At 43.4% G+C, this 9,596-nt stretch overlaps 1 protein-coding gene across 1 annotated transcript in view; it reads left to right on the top strand.

Annotated features, from left to right (window-relative positions):
* Positions 1 to 6,982: 6,982 nt before the first annotated feature.
* Positions 6,983 to 9,596, top strand: part of HPCAL1 (hippocalcin like 1) — an 81,462-nt gene continuing 78,848 nt past the window's right edge. The window contains exon 1 of the mRNA XM_071440904.1: positions 6,983 to 7,070. The gene's annotated coding sequence lies outside the window, so the exon portion shown is untranslated. The remainder of the gene's footprint in view (positions 7,071 to 9,596) is intronic.

Here is a 9,596-nt window from a genome sequence, read left to right as displayed (position 1 = left end):
CATGGGATAAAATAAGAGGTAAGGACTAGACTTCTCTGCAGTTGTGCCTGCTTGGAGCAGCTCAGAAAGGACCATGCCCTTCGCTGGGGGCAATGCCCACCAGGCAGCAGGAAGGGATAATTGGATAATTGCAGGTGCATGAGGATGTGTGAATGAATGTGGGGACAGGTGGAATCACAGCTGTGGTAGGAGCACTGCTGGAAACACTTCCCATGCCCAGCTCTCCCAGCCTGGCAGCTGGTGGCAGGGAGGGGACAGCTCCTGGCAAAGGGACCAGGCTGGCCACACTGCACATGGCTTGGCCCTTGGGGATGACAAGCTGGAGTGCTTGGCAAGGCTGAATAAAGGTGTCTGTGTGCACATCAAAGGAGACAATCTGCCACAGCAGCTGGGAGCCAGTAACTGAGGCAGCTTGGTGCCCAGTACTGAGCTCACCTGTCTTAGTGCAGAAACATGCTCTGTCTTTCCATGTATGATCCCTGATGTGCCATAGCTGCAATCCTTCTGACAGGAGGCAGAAGCACCTCTTTTACTCTGCTTTTATTGCCACTTGATACAGTTCATGGAAATAAGCATGGCAGTGCCTTGGACTAGGTGAGGGAGTAAGCAAGCTCTGCCACAAATGCTGCCCATTGAGAGGTAAGATTATCCCTTGGAGAGAGATTTTCATGGCTATTAGATAAATCTAGTTAGGTTTCCTTGTGCTTACGTTTATGAGTATGTTTGAATGAAGAAAAGACATGCTGCTGTTTCAGGATTCCCTTGCTGCCTGGGCACTGTGTGTCTCTGCCTGCCCCTCACCCATGTGTTGGTACCTGCTGGGAGCAGCCACAGCCTTGGCCAGCTGAAACTGCAGCTTCTCACACAACAGAACCCCAAGTCAGGGCATCTGGATGCTACCATAGGGTCAACAGCAGCCTATGGGTGGAGGTGCACAACATAAAATTTGGGAAAAAGAGATGTTAATATGGGACATCTACTGCTGCACTCCTGAATTTCAGAAACTGATATCTTCTGCATACACACACAGCTCTGTAACTGGGATTATTGACAGGACTGACACTGCTCTCACAGTATTGGAGTGACATTGCAGTAATATTCATCTCTTTCATTACCAACTCCAGAAATAAAGGATATCTTATGTTGGCATCTGCATTATTTGCAAGATGTTCTCACTATTCATCACAATAATTTTGTTTCTTCCCTCTTTCCTCTTCTCCTCTTCTGTGTATAAATGCAGCATATTATCTAGGTTCCATGATTTTCTTCCTCTTATTGTTTCTCAGAATTGTATTTCCCCATAAGACTGTCCATGCAGTCTGATATTGCTTCCTTTCTGAGAGTATTAGATTTCTCAACAGATGAAATATGGACACTATTAGATGGCACTGACTTTTTTAAAGCTGTAAGTAGTGGCTGATAAAATCAGTAACACAGATCATTTTAAGTGACCTTTCATCCTAATAATTCTTTGGCTTTGTCTGATACGGAAATTAATTTTACATAATGTGAGAAGATATATGTATAGAGTCTTGAAAGAGCATATTTTCTTCTGAGTTACTGAAACTTGCAGCTGTATTTTCTCTTTGAAATTTGTGTCATTCTTTGTGGTAAATGACTGAAGATGCTCTCTGGCTCTCTGTGTTAAAATTTTGTGCAGTGGCACAGGTGGCTAACGTGCTGTGTAGGTATTGTGGTCACCCTGTTTGAGTTTTATAACTCTGTGAGGGTCTGCAGGAGGCATCTGTGGCTGGCCCTGCTTGGCTGTTTGAAGGTGGCTGTTTGCAAGGGTTTATTGTCAGAGACAGCAGCACCTCAACCACAGTGATGTTGTGAAGGTGGAGTGGCAAAGGGGCCTCTGCAGTTCTGGAGTCCTCTCCAAGGCTGTGACAGCAGCTGGAGAAAGCATGTGTGGCTGAGGATGAGGGTGGTGGGATGAAGCTGTGTGCCCAGGGACTGTGCTGTGCAAAGAGATCCAGCAACTTGTGATCTTCAAGGAGAAAGCTTTGCATAAAGAGCTGAAAGAAGGTCCAGCACATCTGTAACCCAGAGGTGTTGGGTTTTCTTCATTTACCAAAGACAGATGGGTAGAGTAGATCCTCAAATCCAGAAAAGCCAGTGCCCCAGCCTCCTCTGGAAAGAGCTGCAGGTACTCAGTAAGTGGAAGACAGAGCTCCCACTCTTGTCCCGAGACCATTGTCTGTGTCTGCACATGTGAAAGAGGACTGGGTTGGGAAAAGCATCCTGTGGCATTGGGATTGGGGTGGGAATGGAGCCAGAGAGTGCAGCTATTGCTGCTGCTGGAGAGGGACTAATGGCACCTGCTTTATCTGAGCCATGGAGGTGGATAGAGTGAGCTGGGGGAAAGCTGTGCTGGTGACAGAGCAGTGATATTGTTAATTCATACTGTGGTAACATTCAGAGGGCAACTTTTGGGTGTCTGCTCTGTTGAATGCTGGGTGAACATGTAATTGCCATCAACAAATGAGGACAAATGTCAGCTTTGCTTTGAGGCAAGAACACCCTTTAAATGAGGGTAAACTAAAGCCATGAAAGGCCCAAATTACTTGAAAATGTCATGTTCTGCAGTATGGTGCAGGGTAATACAGAGAAACATCTTTTGTGGGTAACTGAGCATGGAATCCTGGAGCTGTAACACATGACCATGGAAGGTCTTCCATCAGCTTCTAACTTAATCTTGCATTTTCTACTTTCAGAAACTGTAACTGGGCATTTTAAAGGGGCTAAAGGTGACTGCTAGCACCAAAATGTGACCTTTTTTTTAATGGCACTTGAGATAAACCTTGTTTAGTGTCTAATCTTTTATTTTACTAAATACGAATATTATTACTAGTAACTTGTATTTCATTACCTTTTCTCTGTGATTCCAGACTCTTGGAGGAGAAGAACATTTAAATTTTCACAGCTGTGTGAATTTAGAAATACTAAACAATTTCCTTTCTCAACTCCTGTTTTCAGTTGATTCTGCCTTGTCAAATAAGACTGAATCCAAATAATGACATATTATACTACCTATCCCAGAGGTTGGTGGCTTTGCAAGCTTCAGCAAATTCGATCCATCACATTTGGAAAAAGCCTGACACAAACCAGTTTAATTTCCTTAAGTCAGAATTCTTGGAGCTCTTTAGTCTGAACTGCAGTGCCTCATTTTGGAGCAGGAAATGAAGCTCAGTAGGAGGGTTTGATTTGCAACTGGATCAGTTTTCGTTTTTCCCTCTCCTCAAATCTGGCCAAGACATAAACCTCTAAAAACACCCAAAACCCACTATTTCACTTACACTTTAGATATATGGTGCTGAGGGTGAGTTCTCAGGTGATTTCATCTCTGGACTTAAGGCTCCAGCCCAACATAATCTCAGGAACTCTTCCTCTGTAATCGGGCATGGGAGCCAAGGATGAAGGAATGCCACACTTGCAGTTCAGGCATATGGATGCATAAGGCAAAGCTGTGAAAAGCAGGTGGAGACAGACTAGTGAGTGGAGAACAGATGTAGAGATAGACAGGGTGATCTGGATGGTAGGAATAGGAGCAGGGTAAAAAGCACAGTAAGAAGCTGGGATATGAAGCAAGAGAAGACAGTGGGGAGGCAGGTGGGTTGGTAATCAATGGAAGATATGACCTTCTAAGATCAAATTCAGGATGGGTGAGTTTCTTCAGCAGGTTCCCCAACAAATGGACTGGAAATAACATCAATTAAAATGTGAATGTCCTCCTACAGAGAAGGTGAATGTTTGCTGTCCGCTCCGTGAGCTGAGTTTGAAGGGATTCACAGATGGAAGCAGCCCATGAGGTAAGGACTGCTTCGGGGTGGAGCACAGAGGTGATTGAGGTGCCTCACACACACAAGAGATGATGGCTAGTGCATCAGAGGGAAGCAGAAAAGCACTGAGACATTCCAGTATGAGGACACCTCAGGCACTGTGTGGGACAAGCCACCACAGAGGAGCACTGCTGCCATATTAAGCAGACGAGTCTCTAGTGATAGCGTTTGAACAATACCATCAAAATGCTGGCAGACATGTTTCAGAACACTCTAATATCTTGTATAATATCAGCTAAGGAATGAATTGCTTTTCCAAGCTTCATCAAGAGAACTGGGACAGATTGGCAGAGCACATCATACTGCAGGATGCGTGACACTTTGAAGGAGGGAAGTACAGGAGACAAGATAGACTGAATTTAATACCTTTTGTATTAACCCTGACAGCAGAAAATAGAGCTCTGTGTGTTTCTCTGCTAAACCTGAAGTGAACCATTCCCCATATATGCTGAACCCTAGAACTCATTGCCATCTGGGTTAAGGGTCTGCTTTTCTCCTCGAGGAAAGGACTGTGAAGGGTTGGCAGCATTTGAGCAGGGTTGATGCAGAGACATAATTAAAGGACAAGGCAGGTATTAAAATTAGTGGGTAGACACAGGGCATTGATCACAGGAAAGTGACAGTCCTGCAGCTGGAGCACAGACTGAGTGTGATACCTTGGCTGGGAGAAGAAGTGAAAAGCTGGCAAAGAAGTGAGGGATGCGGTGAGTCATGAAGGAAGGAGGATGGGGGGGGTGGGGTGTGGAGTGCTTTGTGCTTCCATTCAGTGCTAGGGAGATGTGAGCAGCAGTATTTCATTTGTAAATGACTGATGCAGGCTTGGTTTGAAGAAGTAGCTTTAAATCTCTGCAAAGTAATTTTTGGAGGTAACATTTGCAAGAGCAGTACATTTCCAATATGAGATCAGTGCTCTCAAATCTAGCTGAGGAGGCTTTTGTGGAAGGTGATTCACCTTGCAGGGAGATCAGGTGCACCCTTGTTGGGGAATGAGGGCCAGAAGACCACTGAGCAGTTTCAGCAGGCCCCCAGAGCAGCACTGAGGGGCTGTTGGCTCTCAGACCTCTCTTGAGAAGAGTTATGACATTCCCACATGGAAGGAACCTCTCCTGTGCTGCCAGTTACATCCTGAGTTTGACCACCTTGATGGGATGCAAAACAAGCCATCCCATGGTCACTGAATGGTTGTTTGTAGACTGTTAAAAAAATAATGGTTTTGTAAGAGCAAAATCAGTTAATTGAATTTACTCATTTGGAAATTTTTTCCTGAAGCCTTGTTTGAGATCTGCATGCATTTAGTATATGCATGTCTTGTAAGTGCCAGAAGAAATTGAATATGCAGGTCATGAAACAGACCTTTGGATGGCCTCTCATTTAGGGAAATGAACAGCTATTTCAAGCAAGACTGAAAATTTTCCCTCCAGGGAGATGCTTTTCTGGCAGAGATGGCCTAAACTGTCCTTTTTGATCACCATATAAATACAAAGAAGTGTGTTGGGGTCTTACTTTTAAAACTGGGCAGGTTTTAAACCCTCAAATACTGGATTTAGCAGAAACACATAATGTAACCATTTATTGTTAACAATATATTAATGTAAATTTCATATTGAGTGCTGCCTCACCTGCACTTGGACTGAGACTAAAACAGAGCAGTTCCTTGGCCCTGTCCCCTTCAGCCTCAGTCCCCAGCTGGGACCAAGCTCAGGGTTTCCTTCCTGCAGAGTGAAGGGAGAAGTTGCCATGATCAGAATCCTAACATGGACCTGGGCAATGTCTTGGTCCCTCTACATGTGACAGAGCCTTACAAATATTGTTTGTATTATGAATAGTTCCCTCAATAAGATTATAATTATCACTATGGGCTTTTCCTTGCCTTGCAAAGGTCTGCATCAGAGAAACCAGCCTGAAGACACATTTTCAGTGGAGAAGTAATGTGCTCAACATACCCAGAGAATTTAGGATTCATCCCAAAGTAACACTTCCCTGAAGACAGTTTCCATGGGACGTTTTCTTTGAGTACTAATGATCTACCTTGGAAATATGATTTTACAACTTTACTCATGTTTTTCATATAAGTCAAAGAATATAAATCATGAGCTTTGGAGTCTGAGTCAAGGCAGATAGGTAACACTTGAGAGGGTTTGCAAACTGGTTCTCCTGCTGGCTGCATCATATTTCTATAAATGTCATTTTCACTGCTGATACCATCAACATAGGCCTAATGAAGCAACACTGTGTCAAGAGAAGGAAATACAGAGAGAAGGAAGAAAGCTTCAGTTTGGAGATGAAATTTACTTTTCTTTCTTCTTCTAGTCTCATTGGTTTTGTATTACTCATTTAATTCTGTGGTCACTTTTCAAGATGCCCCTGCAGGGGATTTTGCCTCTTCCTCTTCCCTGGGAAGAAGGTTATGCAGGAATTTTCCAGCTGTGTTCAAGTACTGAGCAAATATGAAATTTAAAAATGAAAAATCTGTATTTTTAAAAGGTGAGAGCCAGACACCTTTCTCAGAGTTGCAGGAAATGATAGATGAAGTTTGGAAGGTTGTTATGAACATGAGTGGTGCTGCTGCCTGATCTATTTGTTATGTACTTAATTTGTGGCTTAGCTTTAAATGAAGCTAAATGCCAGCTGTCAATCTAGCTCAGAAATGGTACAAAATCCGGGATTCTGGCTGCAGAACTCATGTTGCTCAAGGCAACCTGCATTAATAGTTTAAGGTAGCCCATCTTGCTTTTCCTACAGTACACAGTCAGCCATTTGGGTGATCTATATGCTACTGTCTACTGTAAGTGTTGGTGATACTTTCCATGTAGAAAATTCCATCAGTGTGACAGATATGCACTGCCAACACATCAAAATGGAAAGCCTGCTGCAATTCAAATAGAAATATCCTGGGAGGTTCTCAGCTATGTTGAATTAAGGCAGGAAGAATAGATCAAATGCTTTTTTCTGAGCTCAGTTAACTCCATGAGAACAGGACACAGCTGTGAGTCCCTTCAAGGCAGTACACTTGTCTGCCAAGTTAGAAGGCAATTATTCTTCATAAATCTGTCTTTTTAAATCCAGGCAGATCGATTGTCTCGTCCATCCTTTGCCTATGCAAGCAGCCAGAAAGGCTCTTTTAGCCCCACCTACAACCAAGCACCCCTCTTTTCAGGAGAGCCCCACCATGGAGGTGATGGAAGCCCTGGCAGCCCTGCACATTCCTTTACAATGGTGGATGTAAAGGTATGTTCATTTTGCTCGCATTTTTAGTGCTTTAACCAAGTTCCGGTTTTAAACATCATCCTGGCTTTAGGCATCTGACCTCTATGCAAAGAAATAGAATACTCCTAAAAATTTATTGTCTAGCTAATAGGCAGAAAAGTGTTGCAAGAAGACAGGGTGGTTTCCTTACATCCATGTCATGGTTACATCAGTGTAGAGCTTCCAGAGCTGCACTAAAATTGGCTTGCTTACAAGACAGTCATCTCCTAATAGCCCTATTTTGCCAAATCACCCAGGCTCTGAAAGTCAAAATGGCTTCTGCCCTTCCTGGTGACCTGTAATCATGAGTAGACATCCAGCAGATCCAGTGAAAGCAAAATCTGTTGTGAGCAAAACCTACATAAAAATATGTCCTCATTTTGATCTGAGTAACATGCTGGTGATTTCACTGGGGTTTTTTTCTTCTTTCAGATAGAGACAATGCTTTTCAGTATTTGCAAAGTGCATTTTGAGATTGTTCTGACTACAGCCATTACTGCTACGGTGTGTCTTCTCTGGCTGACATTTGGCCCTAAAACCCCAACAAATGCTATAAGAAAGTGAGAGGAGCTGGCATAAATTGTTCTCTCCCATGCTGCAGTGGCACAGCAATGAAAGAAAGTGTGTTCATTTTTCTTTTCTTTGAATTTTATTTTAAAGACCATATTGATATATGTATCTATTCTGTTATCATGAAACAAAGGAAGGAAATGAGATGTTTGTCCTTATTAATGAGCCTCCAGACAGAATCCAGCAAGAGAAGTGAGACAAGGAGAGATGAGGGGTAGGATGTAGTTTGGAACAGATTCAGCAGCAAGCCCTGGGCCAACTGCTTGGTGGTGCTGGGTATGACTGGGGCAGCCTGGAGACACACCCTAATCATTGGCAACGTAAATACAGTGGAAAAGTATGTTCTTGGTCTGAACAAGTGTGGGAAATTCTGCTGGCACGTAGGAAGTTTCTGATTTAACTCTGTTGGCATCATAGAACAGTCCTCCAGCTCTTAGTCCCACCTCTGACCACAGTATGACCAACTTAAAAGTTAGGTGATATTGTCCACATTTCACTGAATTTTGAAACTCTAGGATGGAGAAAACATTGCTTCCCTGGATAACACATCCAATGCTGGACTATTCACCCTCATGATGAAAATGTCTTGCTTGATTCTCCTGCTGCATCTTTAACTTCTCTCCCTTGTCCTTTCAAGGTGTGTATCTGTGAAGAGGTGAAGCACCCTTTGAGATGCTTTGTCCTTCCCTGTAACCCACCATGCTATTCATCAGCAGGAGGCTCCTTGCCTGCAAAAAAGCAAATGAAGAAATTAGGCTTGAGCCAATATATTCATAATAGTTTCCGGGAGACTGAAAGGCCATGTGAATCTCAATTGTGAATAATTTCTGCTACAAAAGCAGAACAAATTCACAAAAGTGAACAGCTTGGCATTGGCACTTCCAGAACAGGAATTTGAGGGGGTTTTCTTTAATCTTGATTTTGAAGAGACTTAGAGATTGACAAGAAATGATGGAAAGAGTTAAATAACCTGGATGCTGAACAGAAACTCTGCTCTTATTTTGACCCATCTGTAATTTGTTGTTTATATTTCAGCTCCACACAAATGGACAGAAAAGCAATGAGCATTGCTTTCTCAGCTCCAGAGGAGACCAGAGCAAAGCCTGCTGGTGATTTCATGGGGGCTTTGCTCCAAAAGTGGTGAGGTGTCTTAGACAAGGGGGCTTCCACTTTCTCCCAGCATCTCCACTGCAGTGTTGAACTACATTTTTAAACCATGAAAATGTGGAAAACTGCAGCTGTGAATCCTCTGATAAATCACAGAAGAACAGGGCTAGAAAGAGTCACAAGGGCTCATTTAATTTTTTCTCCAGCCTCAAGGCAGGCTGTACCACTTCATCATTTCTAACCACCCCCTGTCTGACCTGCATGTAGGATGATGGAAATTTCAATCTCCCTAACTGCTGTCCTTACCTGCAGGATTTTTTTTTTCCCATTCATGCTCTGAATTTTTGCTTGCTTTAATTCAAGCTCATTGCTCCTGCTTATGGTAGGCATCCATTTATGACAACATTTTATGTAGATGGGGGATTGTATTTCCCTTCAGGCTTCACATATTTAGGCTAAATCCATATTCAGTCAGCCTCTGCTCCTGGGGTGTTTTCTGCCCCTGTTTGGCAGCTGGGCTCTCTCCAAGCTCCACTCCTTAAGACCCAGCACATCACTCTGTCTGGTGTGGAAGGGTAATTTCCCATTGCATGGGCTCTTCTCCTACTATATCCACACTAGAACATCTATGTTTTCAATTGTCATTCTGCCCTTTTCCTGCCCACAGCTCCCACGTGCTTTGCTTTATCCATAAGCTTACAGGCATACTTTCCATTTCTCCATCATCTGAACCCTCAGCAGATGCTCTTCCCTTTAATTGACCCTAATGTTTTCAGACACAAGGGAAAAATATGTGATGCTTTACCTGCCACCCACTTTAGAGCCCTAAAA

Source organism: Agelaius tricolor, unplaced genomic scaffold, assembly GCF_023055355.1.
Source record: "Agelaius tricolor isolate 1412-34295 unplaced genomic scaffold, bAgeTri1.0.p SCAF_1, whole genome shotgun sequence".
Lineage (NCBI taxonomy): Eukaryota > Metazoa > Chordata > Aves > Passeriformes > Icteridae > Agelaius > Agelaius tricolor.
The sequence above is the reverse complement of the archived record's forward strand: the minus strand, read 5'-3'. Positions and strand labels throughout refer to the sequence as shown.